Source organism: Ochotona princeps, chromosome 33 (genome assembly GCF_030435755.1).
Source record: "Ochotona princeps isolate mOchPri1 chromosome 33, mOchPri1.hap1, whole genome shotgun sequence".
Taxonomy (NCBI): domain Eukaryota; kingdom Metazoa; phylum Chordata; class Mammalia; order Lagomorpha; family Ochotonidae; genus Ochotona; species Ochotona princeps.
This window is the reverse complement of record NC_080864.1, coordinates 3,188,624-3,208,367: the sequence shown is the minus strand read 5'-3', so window position 1 is coordinate 3,208,367 and position 19,744 is coordinate 3,188,624. Positions and strand designations below refer to the sequence as shown.

Here is a 19,744-nt window from a genome sequence, read left to right as displayed (position 1 = left end):
CAGGCTGAAACAGCTCCACGCTGACGTCACCCACCCAGGATCCTGATAAAGGCCTCGGGGCGTTGCCCCGCGTGGGCCCCACGTGCCTTCCAGGGCGTGCTTATGTGGTTTGTCACTCCGACCACCCACTCCACGCTCGGCCTCTCCCAACATGACTTGTTAGCCCTGATTGCCCCTTCACCCTCCCTGGGAGCCGCTCCCCGCCCCTCATGCCCCCTCGCACCCCGTGTGTGCCACACTCCAGCCATGGGCACCATTCTCCACCATTACAAGATTCCCAAGAGCATACAACCTTTTGCTTTCTGAAACAGGGGGCTTAGAGCTGAGCTGCTCGGGGCAGCCCCAAAACGGGAACGCCCCGAGTGTCCATTGGTGAACAGACAGGGGTGGGAGTGAAGCCGAGTGGCTCAGATGCCCACAGACAATGTCAGAACACTTGGGTTCGAGACCCGGCTCTGGCTCCTGACTGCCGCCCTGGGAGGAGGCAGGGATGACTGGGATCACTTCTCCACGGGGAACCCAGATGGAGCGCCGAGCCTCAAGACCCGGCTCAGCCCCAGCCATCCTGGCCACTGGTGGTGGTGGGGGGGGTGAACCAGCAGATGGTAGATCTCAATCTCTCTCTCTCTCTCTCTCTCTCTCTCTCTCTCTCTCCTTCCCTCCCTCCCTCTTCCGCTCTAGCTGTATCTTTTCACCTCTCAGATCACCAATACAAAGAACTTTTAAAAAGATAAAAAAAGGGCAAATAAAATGCAATTCGCCCACACAAAAGAAAATTAGGCAGCAAGCAACAAAAATGAGGCCCCAGGACCCGGCATGATGGCTCAATTGTATATTCCTCCTCTTGCATGCACCAGAATCCCATATGTGCACTGGTTCTAATCCTGCTACCCCACTTCCCATCCAGCTCCCTGCCTGTGGCCTGGGAAAGCAGTCGAGGGTGGCCCAAAGCCTTGGGACCCTGTACCTGTGTGAGAGACCTGGAAGAGCTCCTGGCTCCTGGCTTCGGATTGGCTCAGCTCCAGTCGTTGCAGCCACTTGGGGAGTGAATCAGCGGATGGAAGATCTTGCTCTCTGTCTCTCCTCTTTCTTTCAATGAATAAAAGAAATGTGGCCCTGACACGTGTCGCAGTATGGGATAAGCCTGACAAGATTACGCTCAGGGAGGGACGGAAAGGCCACAGCACGCGTGACGCCGCGGGGAGGAAACGTTCCGAACAGGCGAACACACAAGGCAGGAGGCGCGGCCGCGGCCACCAGCAGCTGGGGACACGGAGGGGAGGGAAGGGACCGCTGATGACAGCTTCATTCGGGGGATGACAGAACTCTCTGAAATTGGATAGGTGACGGGTTGTACGATGCTGCTGGTGCAGCAGTCACACAGCTCGCGACACGCTGCGGGGACAGACCCGCGTGGTCCTGTGCTCTACGCTGCAGGGCGATGCCCGGATGCTGCATTTACACTTTTTATTGTTATTGCACAGCGTACTTTTCTTTTTACAACCCAAACACTCATTTATTTGAAAGTCAGAATCAAAGCGATCCTTCACCCACTGGTTCACTCCCCAGATGACTCTAACAGCCGGGACTGGGCCGGGCCGAAGCCAGGAGCCTGGAGTTCCATCAGGGTCTCCCACGTGGACAGCAGGGGCCTAGCATGTGGCCATCCCCTGGTGCCTTGCCAGGTGTATTAGCAGGGGGTGCTGGAAGGGTAGTGGGGCAGCTGGGAGTCGAAGCAGCAGCTCCAACATGGGACAAGCAGCTGCTTAGCGTGCACTCTTTAATTTTCTAAAAACAGACACCCACATGCATGCTGGGAGGCTGGGCTCAGTGCGCAGCCTCACAGGACAGTCCATGCTGACCGCGCCTCCCGACTGCCTTGAGGGTCCGTGTCACGTGACTGCGCTCACACCAGGTGATGATGCCGCTAGTGCTCGCCTGGTGACAGGCAGGGGTGCCTCGGGGTGCAGCTCACCAGACAGGTCTCCCTGACCCCTGAAAAGCCACTGCGCCACCCAGGGCGGGCTTTATGGGAAACCGGTCTTTTTTTTTTTTTTTTTCAAAGATTTATTTATTTGTATTGGAAAGTCAGATATACAGAGACGAGGAGAGATAGACAGGAAGATCTTCAGTCTGATGAATCACAAAACTAGACAACTCACTGAGCCCAGGGGTCATCATGCCCGCAGCCCACATCGGAACACTGGGGTGTCATTCCCGGCTCCTGCTCCCTGCTGACACGTACCCCGGAAGGCAGCCTGGGATGGACCAAGTCCACCCTGCTGGAAGACTTGGCAGAGCTCTGGCTTTCGGCTCTGCCTGCAGGCTGTATCAATTGGCACAAGATCTTGGGGGAATGACCCAGTAGATGGGAGCTCCAGCAAGGTAGCCTAGTGGCGAAAGTCCTCCCCTTGCATGTCTGGGATTCCATATGGGCACCAGTTCATATCCTGGCTACTCCACTTCCCATTCAGCTACCTGCTTGTGGCCTGGGAAGGCAGCTGAAGATGGTCCAAAGACTTGGGATCCTGCACCCGCGTGGGAGACCTGGAGGAAGTTCCTGGCTCCTGGCTTCAGATTGGCGCAGCACCGGCCTTTGCGGTCACTTGGGGAGTGAATCATCGGATGGAAGATCTTCCTCTCTGTCTCTCCTCTCTGTATATCTGACTTTACAATAAAAATAAATAAATCTTAAAAAAAAAAAGATCCAAGCAGCTACATGGCCGTTAAATGAAGGGGTTATGTGGGTCAGCACTTAATTAACGCGAAATTAAATGATTGCTTGCACAAACGGTTAACGCGGGGGCAATTATATGATCGCACCATATAAACATCACCACCACGATTCATTCAGTGTTCATTGCCCCAATTGGCTCACCAAGGCCAGTATCGAAAAAAAATCAACAATGTATGAACATGCAGTCATCTGTGGAAAGAGACATACGGGGAGGCAGATGCGCTGGTGAGGCCGGAGTCTGGTTACAGTTGAGTTTCTCACAGAGAGGAATAGAGGAGAGAATTTGAAGAAGTTTCGTGGAAAACAGAATTCAAGTGCAGAGTTTTAGAACACTGTCTCTTTAGCAAGTTTTTGCAAGTTATTAATTTTTCATCTGCTTGAAAGGCGCATGCGAGGACTTCCTCATTCACTGGCTCACTGACCGGGCTGGTCCAGCTCCATCTGGGCCTCCACGTGGTGGTGGCAGACCCAAGTGCTTGAGCCGACATCCAATGCCTCCCAGGGCGTGCCCGAGCAAGAAGATGGCATTGAGAGCGCCGCTGGGACTTGAACCCAGGCCCTGTGGTGTGGGACGTGAACATTCCAAGTGATGCCTTAACTGCTGTGCCAGGCACCTGCTGAGCTGGCTGCCAAGAGCCATGGGAAAGGACACACAAATCCGCCTGCCGCACTGCTCCCCGTTCTTATTAGAGCTCCTCTTGGCTTCCCCCCCGCCGACCGATTCTGTTCCCACCCCAGGTTCTCAAACACAGGTGTGCACACGTGCAGGGTGGTCCCCAGGCCTCTGTAAGGGGGAGGGCGGAAGGGCACCGGCAGGCGCTCCAGGACGTGGCTCACCCCTAAGGTGCAGGGCAAAGCTGTGAGTGTGGGAAATGGCACTGAAGCTTGTTTGGCCGGGTGCCGCACACTTGGAAATCCATACAGAGCTCAGAGCAGCTTCCCTGGACTTTCTGAAACCCCCTCGCCTCAGCCCACACACAGGGTGACCTTGACCGGTCAGAGGAGACTCGGACAGACTCGCTGGGGCCTGAAGCTAAACGCCCACCAGCCCCCTCCTCCACCAAGAGGGCTCTTCAACTGAGTGAAGGGGTTCAGCGCCTGGAAGTGACCCCCAAGCCACACAGTGTGCAGAGGGCCTCTGGGTGGATGGATGTGGGGTGCTGGTGAGCCACGCCCCCTCCGCCTCCCAGGCAGCCACAGGCCAAATACCTTGCCCACCACCTGCATTTAGGAATTCAGACAGGCCAGGCGGGAGCTGTGCTGATAAAGAACCACACCTTAAAAACTGCCGGAGTGACCGCTACGCCCCCTACTCCTCCTCCCCGGCCCAACCCTGCCCGGGAATCTGGGGCAGCTTGGGGGGAGGGGAGGGGTTGATTTCCCTAGGGACACGTCCCTACTTGGCTGGGCAAGGGCATGAGGTGGGTCCCCCCCAGAGGCCCGGCTCCCTTTCCAACCTCCGGGGTTCCTGCCAAAGCCACAGCTCTGAACACTTCTGCTGCGACAAGCCGTCACTCAGAAAGTCACGGAAGGGGTGGCCGGGCGCCAGGGCCAATGGGCTAGTCTTCCCCCGGAAGTGCCAGGATCCCATATGGGTACTGGTTTGTATCCCGGCGGTGTCATTTGCCATCCAGCTCTCTGCCTGGGAGGGCAGTGGAGGACGGCCCAAAGCCTTGGGACCCTGTACCCGTGTGGGAGACCCGGAAGAAGCTCCTGGCTCCTGGCTTCAGATTGGCTCAGCTTTAGTCATTGCAGCTATTTAGGGAGTGAACCCGTAAATGAAAGATCTTTCTCTCCTCTGTAATTCTGCCTTTAAATAAACAAATCCTTAAAAAAAAAAAAAAAAACAGGACTCACCCCCCTCCCAAATTGCTGCTAAGGCCAGGGCTCCACATGGGTCCCCGTACGTGGGGCCATCACCTGCTTTGCAGAGAGCTGGACTGGAGAGGGAGCAGCTGGGATTTGAACCAGCATTCACACAGGATGCCAGGACCGGCTGTGTCTGAACGCAGGCCCTGGAGATCCTGACTTTCAATGATTTGTGCAGAGCTGCAGGGAAAGAACCTTACCCCAGGAAGGAGCCAGGTCTGACAGCAGGACACAGTGAGCGCTCCGTGAGCAGAAGAGACCACTGGAAGTCAAGTCCCCCCAAGTCCTCCTCCTGGCCCCCCATCAGGCAGTTCTGGACTAGTCTGTGTGGCTGGGAGACTGTCCACCCATGGGGCTTCTGGGAAGGAAGTACAGGGCAGGGAGGAGAGGAGAGGCAGTCAGGGGCTTCACACTGCCTGACATCAGTAGGAAACCCAAAGGAACAGGAGGTGTGGTTGCTAGGCAAGGGGGAGCCTGGAGTTAAGGTGAGCAAGAACCAGCTTGCAGAGGGAGATGGTGGCCCACACCTGCTGAGCTGCTGGGGCTTCCCACAGGCACCCACAGGCAGGGGGCCAGTGCACGCGGTGACCGAGCGAGGTGATCTGACAGGCCTGTCAGGGAGCAGGTCCCAGGGCAAGAGGGGGCTGGCCTCAAGGGTCTGCTGAACTCCGTGCAGCGAGTGACCACATGGGCTCTTGCCAGGTGCTAACCGCTATTCTGAAACAAGCTGATCCATCAGTTGGGCCAGTAGTGACCAGAGTCTTGAAGGCTGGAATGCACCTGCCCTGTGTGGGGAAGAGGCGCCCGTGGGGTCAGAGGAGGTGAGGCAGGGCCCTTCCAGGCTGGGGTGGGAGTGGACAGGGGCCTCCCTTTTAACCCAAGCACAGAGAGGAGTTCCCGCTGGGCTGGCTACAGGGCGTGGCATCTCAGGTCCCCTCCCCTCCCTCGCGGCTCCACTTCTCATCCAGCTCCCTGCCAATGCACCTGGGAAGGTCGAAGAGCGTGCCCCAGTGCTGGGGCTCCCGTACCCAATGGAACTGGGAGAACAGGATCAGCTCCTGGCTCCTGGTTTTTTGGCTGGACCCAGCCTCAGCCACTGGGGGAGCGAACCAGCGGTGGAAGATCTCTCTCTTTCATCACCTCTGCCTTTCAAATTAATAAATAAATCTTAAAAAAAAAAAAAGGGAGGGGGGAAGAAAAGAAATGATTTAAAACTTGAGCCCGTCTTCACTTTGACATATTCACCTACGCAGTCCAGGGCTGGGGCTGCCGGCCGCACGGGTCACTGGAACTGTGCTGGGTTCAAAACTGCCATTTCTAAGCCTAAATACACACACCAAAACTCCACATGAGATACCTCAGTGGTCACCTGTTCACATATTGTGTCTTACAATACCAGTATTTCCAACCACACTCATTGAACGAAGTGCTTACTAAATTATGCTTGCTTCTCTATTTGCGACACGACTATTCAAACATCCCAGATGACACGTGTGGGTACGTGGATGGGTGAGGGCCCTCAGAAGAAATCACCAAGCCGTGAACGCATGTGGAAATGGCAAGGAGACCCCATGCTATTTGCCAGCAGGCAGAGGGAGTCAGTGAGATGTCAACCCAGGGAAGCCATGTAGAGGTGCCACGTAGAGCCAGGCCTGGCATCTGTGCCCTGGCAGCCTCACATGGTGGGGTTGGTGGGTGGGGGGATCTCAGGGACCCTGTCGGGACATCCAGCGGAGGGATGGGCTAGCTCAAGGGCAGGCTGTGGCACAGAGTGGAGCTGCGGGGAGGGGGAATGGGTACAACAGGCTGGGCCACTCGGGGAAGGGCTGTGGTGGCCACTTGGAACCCTGGGATCCAGCCCACAGCGGCAGGTGTCGGCCGATCACCGGCAGGCCGACTTCAGCCCATCTGGTTCCTGTTCTTTTCTTTTTAAAAGATTTATTTTTATTGCAAAGTCAAATATACAGAGAGGAGGAGGAAGATCTTCCGTCCGATGATTCACTCCCCAAGTGACTGCAATGGCCGTTGATGCGCTGATCCAAAGCCAGGAGCCAGGAGCTTCTTCCAGGTCTCCCACGTGGGTGCCGGGTCCCAAGGCTTTAGGCCGTCCTCCACTGCTTTCCCAGGCCACAGGCAGGGAGCTCCCCTCCTGATCCCAGGCTCCTGGGAGGCAGTGGTGACGACCCAGGATTTGGGTCTCAGCTACCCACTTTCCCGTGGCAGACCTGGGTGGGGTCACGGGCACCCCGCTTTTGGTTGGCCTAACCCCAGCTACTGCTGACATCTGGGGAGCGAGCCAGCAGATGCAAGGTCTCTGTCTCTTTGCCTTTCAAATGAATCAAACAGATTTTTAAAAAATAATTATTTGCTTACAAAATGAACCTAATATGTGTTCCTCCACTGATTCTTTAACCGTGTCCCCTGGCACAGCTCGGGGTTCGGGCTGACTTTTTGGGGTGCTCATTCAGCTTTCCTGTCTCCTACTGCTTGCCTGAGCTACAGTAAAACCCACGCTTTTACATTCAGACAACGCGCCCTACACCTCTGCCTTTCCTGTGAACACGGAGGGGAGTGGTCTTGCTTGTTCCACATCCAAAGGGACCAACGGAGTGAAATAGGAGACCGGTCAGTCCCTTGCAAGTAGCTTGGCTATAGGAGGTGCTGCATATTCTGTACTCTGGACTCAGCTCCTAGCAAAATTCATCCCATCCGGACCTGGCGCGGTAGCCTAGTGGCTAAAGTCCTTGCCTTGCATGTGCCAGCATCCCATATGGGCGCCAGACAGAAGATCGTTGTCTCTCCTCTCTAAAAAGCTACCTTTCCAATAAAAATAAGTAAATAAATATTTTTTTAAAAATCCCATGCCAAGTGAGAACTCTCCCCACCCCACCAAAGCCAAACCTTCTGGAAAAAACTCTCTTGACATTTTAGCTGGGTAGAAAAGTCAGACAGTATGAGAGGTGCTGAAAGTCTCCTTGGGGACTTGGTACAGACAGACCACGTTTGCAATGCTGGGATGTTCATTAATACCCAACCAGCACCACGGAATTTGGAAGGTGCCTGGGTCTCCGACGAGGGTTTCTTGATTTGTGTTTCTTGTTAAAACTGAAGGTCAGGGACTTGCCACGGTAACCTAGTGGCTGAAGTCCTGGCCTTGCATGCACCGGGATCCTATATGGCCGCTGGTTCTAACCCCAGCAGCCCTGCTTTTCATCCAGCTCCCTGCCTGTGGCCTGGGAAAGCAGTCGAGGATGGCCCAAAGCCTTGGGACCCTGCATCTGCGTGGGAGACCCGGAAGAGGCTCCTGGCTCCTGGCTTCAGGTCGACTCGGCTCAGCTCTGGCCATTGCGGCCACTTGGGGAGTGAATCATCGGACGGAAGATCTTCCTCTCTGTCTCTCCTTCTCTCTGTATATCTGACTTTCCAATAAAAAAAAAATAAATCTTTTTTAAAAAACGAGGAAACAGCAGCTGGCCTTGGCCTCATCATCCTAAAGAACATGCGTCCCCACGCCATGTGTCATTCATTTGCATATCAGACCAGAAACCCCATGTGCAGTGACCTCCAGGAAGCGTGGTGTGCAGCTGCCCACAGGATGTGGGACGTTCAACCGCCTGATGGAAGTGGGGTGTGCAATGGTCTGCAGGAAGTGGGGTGTACTCTGGCCTGCTGGACGTGGAGCAGGCAGTGATTCACCCAACGGAGGACACGATGACTTCCCGGAACACGTGCACACCACATCTGGCTGACTAGTCCAGTGGTCCCCAGCCTGGGGCCAGCTGGCAAGGGCTGCACACACAACTGGTCGTCATGACTTGGGAATAAAGGAGAGGAGGAAGTTGGGGTGCCGTTCCACGCCTGCCCCCGGCATGGAGAGTCACCCGGTCCTGAGGGTCAGCCAGCAGCAGAGAGGCAGCTCTGCCTCCTCACGGGTCCGTGACAGACAAGGCCGTGTTGGAGAGCAGGCTGGTGGGGGGCAGAGTTCCCAACCCCAGCAGGGGTGTTCCACAGAGAGGGGAAGCAGGAGGACAAGGGGGGGTGCCACTGTTCAGGATGGGTCTGCAAAGGTTTGGGGGAGCAAAGCGGAAGTACACTCTATCAGGCAGCAGGTGAGGATGGGCGTCGCCATGGAAACTCCTATCAGTGGTGCTGGGTGGGGCAACGTCACCATGGAAACTCCCGCCACAGGTGGCTGGCCACAGCAAGGCCACCTCTGAAGTGAAAGTGTGGCCTCTGGCCATTTGCTACCTGGCTTTCATGTAACAGCCCTGGCCCAAACACCCACTTCACAGCATGACCCGCATTTGTCTCGGAGGGCTTGGCCTGGGTTTGGCTTGGCCCAACCATTATCTTAGGCAAACAAGCGGTCTCCATGCGGGTGGCTACCCAAACAGGCAATGTCTGAAGCAAGCCATTTGTCAACCTGGAACTTTTTCGGAACACTTCCTTGCCTTTGTGCCTTCCCGGATCCTGGCTCCTGGCACAGTTCCGCAAGTCCATTAGGACAGTGGGTAAAAGATGAGGCGAAGGGGCCCGGCGGCGTGGCCTAGCGGCTAAAGTCCTCGCCTTGTAAAGCCCCGGGATCCCATATGGGCTCCGGTTCTAATCCCAGCAGCTCCACTTCCCATCCAGCTCCCTGCCTGTGGCCTGGGAAAGCAGTGGAGGATGGCCCAATGCATTGGGACACTGCACCTGCGTGGGAGACCCGGAAGAGGTTCCAGGTTCCCGGCTTCGGATTGGTGCATATCGGCCCGTTGTGGCTCACTTGGGGAGTGAATCATCGGACGGAAGATCTTCCTCTCTGTCTCTCCTCCTCTGTGTATATCTGACTGTAATAAAAAAAAATGAATAAATCTTTAAAAAAAAAAAGATGAGGCGAAGAAGATAGAGGGCCTAGGGGGTGCCAGCCTGGTCTGAACTGTCAGGACAAGAAGAAGAAGGGGCCTGGGCACCTGTGTGGCCGACCACAGCAGGGTGAAGGTGCCAGCCGTGCGCTCCTTCAGGGTCAGCCCGGAAGCCCCCAGGAATGGCTGGTGGGAAGAGACGAAGGGATGAGCGCCAGTCTAGCCACAGAGCATCAAGCCACAGGGGCCAGCAGGTGCAGGGGGGAGCCGCGGGCTGCAGGAGTGAGGCTCCCGGGGCATGAGTGCAGGGCTGCTTCCAACATGGAGAAGGGGTAAGGACACCAGCGAGTGGTGTGAATGGCGAAGGCAGCGAGCAGGACATTCACCGGAAACCCAGGCGGGGAGGTGCCATCTGGCAGCCGTGCTGGACCCCTCTGGCACTGGGTGAAATGTTTCTTTTGCATGCTGGCCTTCCCTGGTCGGCGCAGGGAGTGGGTCGACAGCTAAGTACATGCCCCCGGAGGGAACTGAGACAGACGAGTTAAGAACTCAGTCAGCCAGCTACCAGAAGTTCTGTTTGTCTATATGGGTCCCTGGAAGGCTTGGCAGGCTGACCACACCACGACTGACCCAGCCCCAACACTCCGGAAGTAACGGCCAGCTCAGACCGACCTCCATCCTGACAGTCTGACATGTTGTCTCGTGTCCCCCTGCCTCCCAGCCTTTTTCTACATGGCGATGGATTAATAACGCTTAAATACTGCACTGTAATAATTAGTACCTTGCGTGCCCACGAGTACTTGATGAATGAATGGAGACACCGCTTTCACCCCCTACACCCCTAGTGCCCATCCCAGAAATAACCCATGGTAAAGTGAATTCTTCTAGAACACTCTTTTCCAAATGGATCCCTCGGAATAGGTACTATTTCTAAAAGACAGCTTGCAATTGAAAAAAAAAAAAGCACGGGGGGGACCCAACATTGTTGCACAACAAGCTAAGCCCACCTCCCTAGAATGCCAGCATCCCGCAGGAGCATGGGTTCGTGTCCCAGCTGCTCCACTTCCCGTCCAGCTCCTTGCTTGTGCCCCTGGGAAGAAAGGGGAGGACGGGCCAAGTGCGTGGGCGCCTGCCAGGCACGTGGGAATGTGGATCAAGTTCCTGGCTTCAGCGCGGCTCAGCCTTGGCTGTGGGCAACTGTTTATGGAATTAACTAACGGATGAAAGGTTCTCTCTCACTTGACTTTCAAGAACAGACTTCTGGAAGCCTGTCAGGGGGACAGGGGACTGAATCCTGTGTGTTGGTTCCCCACGCCCCGCTGCTTGTTCTGGGGCAAGTGTCAGCCTTCTGGTCCTTCCTGAACTTTACTCTTACTGGTCTTGGGTTCTTGTGTTGCTATTATTATTGTTAACTGTATCTACTTAGCTTCATTTAGTACAGAAACAGAAATCTCTCCTACCCACTGGCTCTTTCCCTGAATAGCCAGGTCAGGGCCAGGCCACAACTGAGAGCCAGACAGTCAATCTGGGTCTCCCATGGGGGGTGGTGGCAGGGATTCAACCAGTGGAGCCACCTGCTGCCTCCCCCGGGGTGTGTGGGCGCAGGGGTGCTGGCGCTGCGGGGAGAGGAGGAGGTGGGACAAGCGCCACACCCTCAACCTTGGGGATGTGGGCACCTCTAGTGGCGTTCTACCCCGCTACACTGCATGCCTGCCTGCAACATTCAGTTCTACGGTAGTCATTTCCTCCTCCCGCTCCCCAGCCTCTCTGGAGCCCCCCCCTGCCCCGAGTCCCTTCAAAACCTCCTCCTTCCAGCCGGATTCACCACTCACCGCAGCCAACAGGCAGATGCAGCCTGAGTGTGTTCACACGCAGGAAGATGCACACACCCAGTGCGGGCTGCCTGTGCTGCGGGGCGTGACTCAGCCTGGGGACGCAGGGAGACCCTGACCCCTGGCACAGCAGGCGTGAGCCTCAAGGACATAGTGCTGGATCAGACCACTCATCCCAGAAGGACCACGGCAGGATGTCACCCCCAGGAGCCCCCTGGGGTGTCAGATCCACGGAGACAGGGACTGGGAGACACGATTAGGGAGTGACTGCTCCATGGAGACCCGAGGAAGTGCTGGCTACACATCCATGTGAAAGGTGCCGAATGCCGTTAGACTGTATGGGGTGACCTCCCAAAAGTTCCCAGAAAATGTGTGGCACCTTCTAGTCCCACTGCCCATGAACTTCTGGAAGGACCCTGTCTGTTCCCACCTGGCCACACTGGCCTAGCCAAGAAGCCTGCCTCGGACGCTCGTGGGCCGCCCGCAGGCTCCCCGGCTCTGCCCTTGGCTATGTCTCTCTCTCTCTCCACCCACTTCTTGGGTGATTTCATCCTTTCCCTAGATGGAGATGGCCAATGACACGCCAGCCACTCCTAAGTCCTGACCTCTTGCCTGGATGGCCCTGGGATCCCGACCCGAACACCCAGCTGCATGCCAGAAACGCACCCCCCTCCATCTGTCTCTTAATATGGCAAGCCAGCTGGGCATGGTGCTGGACCCATCTCTCTCCTTCCCAGCCCAGCCTTCTGGGGTCCCTCTCTCAAAGTGTCACCTTCCACCCTGTCCCTAAAACACCAGCCTATTGGGTCCTAGTGGCTAAAGTCCTTGCCTTGCATGTGCCGGGATCCCATAATCCCGACTGCTCCACTTCCCATCCAGCTCCCTGCTTGTGGCCTGGGAAAGCAGTCGAGGACGGCCCAAAGCCTTGGGCCCCTGCACCCGCGTGGGAGACCCAGAAGAGGCTACTGGCTCCTGACTTTGGATTGGCTCAGCTCTAGCCGCTGTGGCCACTTGGGGAGTGAATCATCTTTCTCCCTGTCTCTGCTCCTCTCTGTACAGCATAATGAACACACGGAGCAGCTGTGCCTGGAGATGGGCCCTGCCTCGCCTGCCCTCATGCACCAGACATAAACACTGGATCCCTTTCCCTGGACCCTCGACTGGTCCAGCTGACCCCAGGGCCTTTGCATCTGCCATTCCCAATCCGGTTCTTCCCTCTGAATTCCCCGGGTTCTGATTGCCTAGCTGGCGTCTTCAAGAAAACATCAGTGGCCCAGGTGGCATCACACGGCTCTGCTTTGTTCCTGGCTCAAGTTCACGCCTGCAATTGTGAATTACCCATCCTGAATCACCCTCCCGTTGCCAAGGCACCGGCCTTTGCATGGAGGCTCCCAACAGCTGAGAGACCAGAGCAGGGCGAGCCAGGGTCAGGGTGTGTAGAGCCCGGCTGGGCTTCCCTGAACTGCAGCTGAGACACGTTGGTACCATCAGCTCATTGCTTCTCAGTTCTACCAGTTCTTGGGTGTTAGCAACATTTCTTCCCCTTCTCTAAAAGCGCACCATAGCAGGTGTCGACGGGTCTGCCGCCTCTGTAAGCAGGTAGCAGCAAGTCAACCGTATTTTCTGGAAAGCCAGAATCTACAAACATGACGAAATAAGGCTGAGCAACTGCCGAGGGCATCGCACGGGGTCTTAAACCATGTGGGACGTGTGTATCATAAAAGAGGAATGCGAGTTCAGCAGAAATCACATGAGGTGCTCCAGGCCCGGCCGACGGCTTCCAGGCACTCCCCTCACTCGCTCAAGCCCTGGCCTGCCTGCCAGGCCGGCGCTCGCTTGGCTCCAGCTGCCCTCCTCCCAGCCCTGCATCGGCCGGCATCCGAGAGCCAGTGATAACAGAGAAGGCAAACCAGTTTGTCAGTGTACCCAACTGCCAGCGCGCCCCGCAGAGCAGGCACCGGCCAGTGACAGGTTCGCCGAGGGATTCCAAACAGGGCTTGCTCCACAAACAGCAGCTGAAAGCGCAAAGGTGCCTCTTCGGTGCCTTTTGCTCTGCCTGGGCACTTGCACTTGGCAGAGTGGAGTCTTGGCACCAATGAACTTCTAAGTTAACTTGGAGAGGGCACTTCCTACTCTGAAACTGACCAGGCAGGCTGCAGCCACGCAACCCAACCAGACCTAAAAAACAGGGGGCCTCGCAGGGACTGGGGGGCGGTGTGTCCAGCCACTCCACCCCACCCAACCCCCGACCCTGGGATGCCCACATCTGCTTCCCGGCTAATGTGCCTGGTCAGCAGGAGAGGCTCAAGCCCTCTGGCACCTGCCACCCACATGGGAGGCCCGGATGGAGTTCCAGACCCCTAACTGTGGCTTGGGCCAGCCCTGGCTGTGGCGGGCATGGACAACCCAAGTAAATAAGTAAATGGAAAGGCTCTCTTTCTTTCTGTTCTTCTGCCGTTCAAATGAATAAATATTTTTTAAAAAATCTTTTTAGAAAGTTCACCAAAAAATGCATAACAATTCCATTTTTCTGTAAACTTTTTTAAAAAGTTATTCATTTTTAATACAAAGTCAGATATACAGAGAGGAGAGACAGAGAGGAAAATCTTCCGTCCGATGATTCACTTCCCAAGTGACCGCAATGGCTGGAACCTCTTCCAGGTCTCCCACACGGGTGCAGGATCTCATATCCTTGGGCCATCCTCGACTGCTTTCCTAGACCACAAGCAGGGAGATGGATGGGAAGTGAAGCTGCCGGGATTAGAACCGGAGCCCATACGGGATCCCGGCGCGTTCAAGGCAAGGACTTTAGCCTCTAGGCCACGCTGCCAGGCCCTTTGTGTAAACTTTTTAAAAAGATTTTTTTAAAAAAGTTTTATTCGAAAGGCAGATATACAGAGAAAAGGAGACAAAAAGATCTTCCATCTGCTGGTTCACTCCCCGAGTGGACGCAGCAGCTGGAGCCGAGCCAATCTGAAGCCAGGAGCCAGGAGCTTCTTCCAGGTCTCCCACACAGGGTCCCAAGGCTTTGGGCCGTCCTTCACTGCTTTCCCAGGCCACAGGCAGGGAGCTGGGTGGGAAGTGGAGCAGCTGGGATGTGAACTGCTGTCCATATGGGATCCCAGCGTGTGCAAGGTGAGGAGTTAGCCAGTAGGTTACTGTGCCAGGCAGTGCATAAACTTTTTGAAGCCTCTGAGGATACATCCAAAAAGCTCAGGCCACTTTCCATGTGTTTGCTTCATTCTAATCGTAACAGCTAGCACAGCTGCTGCTACCGAGGGCACGGGAGCCGGGCCTCGCGCGGGGCCTCTGAGCTCACACGGATATATCATACCAAAACCCTTCACTGCCCCGGCCCAAGGCCACGGCCGACGTCCGACTCCCCGCTGCCCATCAGAGCTCCCCCAAGGCCCGAGATGGTAACTCCACTACTCTGCCTTCTGCCATCTCTGGCCACCCTGGACGTGCCACGGAACCCTGTTGCATGTATGCATCTCAAACCGTGCGAAATAACTCTCCGGCCCTGGGGTTGGGGGTGTGGGAGGTGGGGGGCAGCACAGCACCCATGTGGACCACATGCAGCGTGTTCCCAGGCTGTGCAGGCTTTGAACGTTGGCCCGGGGTCACTGAGCAAAAGGCCAGAAGGGCAAGGAAGCCCTCCAGGAGCAAGCTGAGCGAAGAGAACCTTGTCAGGAGACCCAGGGCAGGGAGATCCTGGACGGAGAGTCCTGGATGGGGAGGGCCAGGGTGGGCCGAGCTCCCAATGCGATCCGTGAGGTGTGAGCTCTGAAACGCACCGCAGGACTTGTGTGGGGACGGAGGAGACGGCCAGGCGTACTGCCACAGAGCAGCTGGCAGGATTTGCTGACAGCCTGGGACAAATCAAGGAGTCAGGGCGACTATGTGGTGTCCCCGAACAATCAGGAGAGGTGAGTGGACACTGGCCAGGGGGCGGGCCCTGGAGGAGGGGCCTGAGCCATGGGGGGAGTGAGTGGACACTAAAGGGACAGGTCCCGGGAGGAGGGGTCTGGATGAGGGGGACCCCACTGGGCTTCCTCCAGATGCAGGTTTGTCTCTGAAGCCCCCCAGATAAGGCCAGCATGGGGGTCGCAGAGACCATCGGAGCACCCCCTCAGCACAGCACAGGCTCTCTGCGACCCTTCTCCCCAACACACGTTCCCTGCACCCGTCCATTCGTTCATCCCACAGCTGAGGGACACAGGCTGTGCCAGGCACACTTCTAAGGAAATCAACCTGGCCTACGGAGCAGCCAACAGGCATCTACACCCTGGAGAGAGCGTGCGACCACCTTCCCCTAGGCATGAGCAGCCCGCAAGCCCTTCTAACAACATGGAGACCGGAGACGTTGTGCCAATTAGGCACGTATGTGTTTGGCAGCCAAAGACTGGACCCAAAACTGGCACGAGGTGACTTCTAGTCCTGTCCCCTTCGGCCTGGGAATCGTCACAGAGTTGACAGCATGTGCGCGTGTGTGTGTGTGTGTGTGTGTGTGTGTGTGTGTGTGTGTCAGGAGGGTCCCCGGGCTGGGGCTTCCCTGGCCAGCTTCTGTGAGGGTGCCCCCCCAACAGGTCCCCAGCCAGGCACGCACAGTGACACATCCCTCCACGGATGGCCTGCAGCAGCCACCATGATCCTTCGCTCTGGGCAGCACCACAAGGGTTAACATGACTGGGGACGGCTCAGCCCCCAGCAAGGGATAAACTTTTCCTAAGTTGCTGACAAACAGGCTGAAAGCAGGGCCCAGGGCGCAGGCTATCCCAGGCATAGTCCCGGCTAAGACCTCTTGCCTCAGTCTGTGGATGCCAGAGCCAGCCCCGGCCACAGCGGAAAAGAAAATTCCGTGCCTAGGGGAGGGCTTCCCATCCACCCACCCTCCCTCGGAGATGCTGAGTGAGCTTATTTGAGAATCAGTCTAAGTCTTTAAACTTGAACGAGAGAAAGAACAGGACAAAAACAATAGCCCTGGTACATGCTAAAAACACAGTGATGTGGGCCAACATAATAATAATAATAATAATAATAATAATAATAGTAATCTGGTCGATGTTCTGTGCCGTCGTTATTATTTGGTTTGGAAACATCTGTATCTTTAGTTTGTAAAGAGATTTTTTTGGGGGGAGTGGGAGCTTGGGGGGAGAAATCCCAGCCTATACGAAATTCTACGACATAATTCAAAATTCAAAATAAAGATATATTAAAAAAAGAGATTTTTTTTCAAACTTGACAAGTGGCTATTGTACATATTTAAGGAGTGTTATGATCATAATTGGTATTGGAAATTATGACTAATTATTATTAGTATTATTATTGAACTTTTTTTTAAAGATTTTTATTATTATTATTGGAAAGCCAGAATATACAGAGAGGAGGAGAGACAGAGAGGAAGATCTTCCATCCGATGATTCACTCCCCAAGTGAGCCGCAACGGGCCGATGCGTGCCGATCTGATGCTGGGACCAGGAACCTCTTCCGGGTCTCCCACGTGGGTGCAGGGTCCCAAAGTTTTGGGCCGTCCTCCACTGCTTTCCCAGGCCACAAGCAGGGAGCTGGATGGGAAGTGGAGCTGCCGGGATTAGAACCGGCGCCCATATGGGATCACGGGGCGTTCAAGGCGAGGACATTAGCCGCTAGGCCACGCCGCCGGGCCCTATTATTGAACTTTCAAGTGTCTTTATGTCACTTTTACTTTTTTTAAAAAAGCTTGACAGGGGCTCCTCTCTGTATATCTTGGCTTTCCAATAATAATAAAATCTTTTAAAAAAAAAAGCTTGACAATAATTTGTCTATTTCTGGGATATTATTATTATTATTATTACCATTATTACTGGTCCCGGAAGTATCTTGCCTCATTTCCACTTCCTGCCTGACCTAAGGGCACTCGAGTATTTTTAATAAAGGCTCTGGTCATTTCCTTGAGGAGATGTGGCCTGGCATAGGGCTGCAGGCTTTAGCTCTCCACTGACAACGCCCTTTGGGACAACAAAACCCTCACCCATGCTGCACCCACGGGAGCCCCCCAGGCAGGGACGAGGCGCCCCCCAGGCTGCCCACCCTGGATCCCGCGGAGGAACCCCCAGCTCCATTCCTGCCTGGCAGCCAGGAAGCCCAGCAGGGGACCCCTCCCCTCCCCTGGCCGAGCAGGTGCTAACGGCCCCCCACCTCTCCACCCCACCGCAAAGCGCAGGGAGCGACGCAGGAAAGCCAGGGTTGGAGAGGGAACAGGGCCGGGGGCGGACGCGCTGTGCGGCCCTGGATCCTGTGGTGCGCTTCAACAAGTCAACCACAAACCGACGCTTTGCTCAAACTTTTCTTTCGCTTCGAGATCGGTCCAAATAGGGGAGCTGTGGCCGCGCGCGCGCGCACACGCACGCGGGGGTGGCGGGCGTGGAAAAGCCGGGGGCGGAGCCGGGGTCCCCCTCACAGCCAGGAATGTGAGGCGAGGAGGGGGTGGAGAGGAGGAGAGGCGAGAAGTGAAGAAAAACGGGGGGTGTCCGAGGAACCCCCAAACGCTGCAAAGCTGAGCGCGCCCGCCTCCTGGGGAGACCGGTCCAGAAAAGTGACCAGGAGAGACAAGCAGTTCGTCCCAGGACGGACGCACCCACGTTTCAGCAAAGGAGTTCTAGGGCCAATCCCCCCGAAATTCAGTGTTTTTTTGTGGGGCGGGAGGGTCGAGTGGAAAAGAGGAGACGCCGGGACACACCGAATGCAGGGCATGGCGCGGGTGGGGGCAGGTGCAAAAGGAAGCCGGCGTTGGAGCACCCCCCCCCCCAACAATCCCACCTCCCCGGGCACGGAGTTGGAGGCTAAGAAAAAAGAGAGGGTGCCGCAAGTTGAGGATTTGGGGGTGTCTGAGAGAGAGAGAAAAGTCGGTTCCGGAGAAGAAGAAACCCCCACACCCCATCTCCTTCCAAAGTCGGGCAAAAGTTTGTCAGGCGTGAGCGAGTGGCCGGGCGCCCCCAATTCACGGAGAAGGGGGTGTTGCTGGTGGTGGTGAGGGATGAACAGGACCGGAGGAGGAGGAGGGGGACCCCCCTTCTCGGAGACCCCCTTCCCGGGGACCCCCACGACTCCGAAAGGGGGGAGTTGCCAAAGGGGTTCCTGGGAAGTTGGGCGCATTTTTGAAGTCACAGCGTGAGGAGGGCCTTCGCTCCCGACCCCAACCCCCCAAAAAAATGCCTCAGAAAGTTTGAAGAGAGAACGGACGGCTCCCGCCTGGGGTTCGCGGGATCGGACGGACGTGTTTTGGGGGGACGCTGGCCGGCACCCCCTCCCCGGGGTCCTCCATCCCCGCCCCCGTACCCCTCAGCTCCCCCCCAAGCTCTCCCGGCACCCCGGGGTCCGGCGGCGACGGTCACCTGGAGTTCGGGCTCCCGCGGCGGCGGTGGCGGCGGCTGCTGCGTGTTGGTCCCCGTTGGTAAGTAACTGTCTCCACGGCTACAGTCTCTATGGCGGCGGCGCCGGCCGCTCCTCCTCCTCCTCCTCCTCCTTCGCCGCCGCCAGGGGGCGGGGCGTTGTTACCGGCAACGGTTACCAGGCTCCAACGGCCCGCCTCAACGGGCGCCCGGCAGGGGCGGGGCCGCAGGAACCGCAGGGACCGCAGGGACCCGCCGTCTTGGCTGCCCGAGCTGTCCGTCAGGGAGACCTGGCCAACCGACGCGGGGCGGGGGCGGGGCCGGGCGGGAGGCGCGCGTGCGGGGGCGGGCGCAGGAGAACCGGGCTGGTGGCTCCGCCTGGGGGACGGGCTGAGTGCCGGCTGCGTCCAGGGGCTCTTGGGCTCTGGGGACCCACGTCCGTGTCCTTGGGGCACCTGGGGTCTGAGGGGACCCACCTCCATGTCCATGGGGCACCTAAGACCTGGGGGACCCACGTCCATGTCCTTGGGGTCTGGGGGGACCCACTTTCATGTCCATGGGGCACCTAAGACCTGGGGGACCCACGTCCGTGTCCTTGGGGTCTGTGGGGACCCACCTCCGTGTCCATGGGGCCTGGGAGACCTACGACCACATCCATGGGGCACCTAAGACCTGAGGGATGGGCTGACTGCCTGCCGTGTCCATGCAGGACCTGAGCGCTTGGGGACCCATGTCCGTGTCCATGAGGCACTTACGGGCCTGGGGGGGCAGACCAACTACTGGCCTCGTTCATGCCGGACCTCAGGGCCTGGGGATTCATGTCCGTGTCCATGCAGCACCTAGGGCCGCGGGGACCCACGGCCACGTCCAGCCCTCAGGACCTGGACCCATGTCTGCCTCCAACCCACACACTTGAGGGTGGCTCCCCAGTTGGCTTGGGGAGTCAGCCAACCTGGGCCCGCCCGTCTCCCGAAGCGCTCTCAGATATTTTGACATCAAAAGCCGTGTTCATTCATTTCGTGGATGAAGACCATGGGGCATTTCATTTTTCATTTTGCTTTTGGTATCTTTATTATTATTATATTTTAT

At 56.7% G+C, this 19,744-nt stretch overlaps 1 protein-coding gene across 2 annotated transcripts in view; it reads right to left on the bottom strand.

The window, feature by feature from the left end:
- Positions 1-18,665, bottom strand: part of RFX2 (regulatory factor X2) — a 48,253-nt gene extending 29,588 nt beyond the window's left edge. For both annotated transcript variants that reach the window (XM_058657769.1, XM_058657770.1), the window contains exon 1: positions 18,659-18,665. The gene's annotated coding sequence lies outside the window, so the exon portion shown is untranslated. The remainder of the gene's footprint in view (positions 1-18,658) is intronic.
- Positions 18,666-19,744: the final 1,079 nt, after the last annotated feature.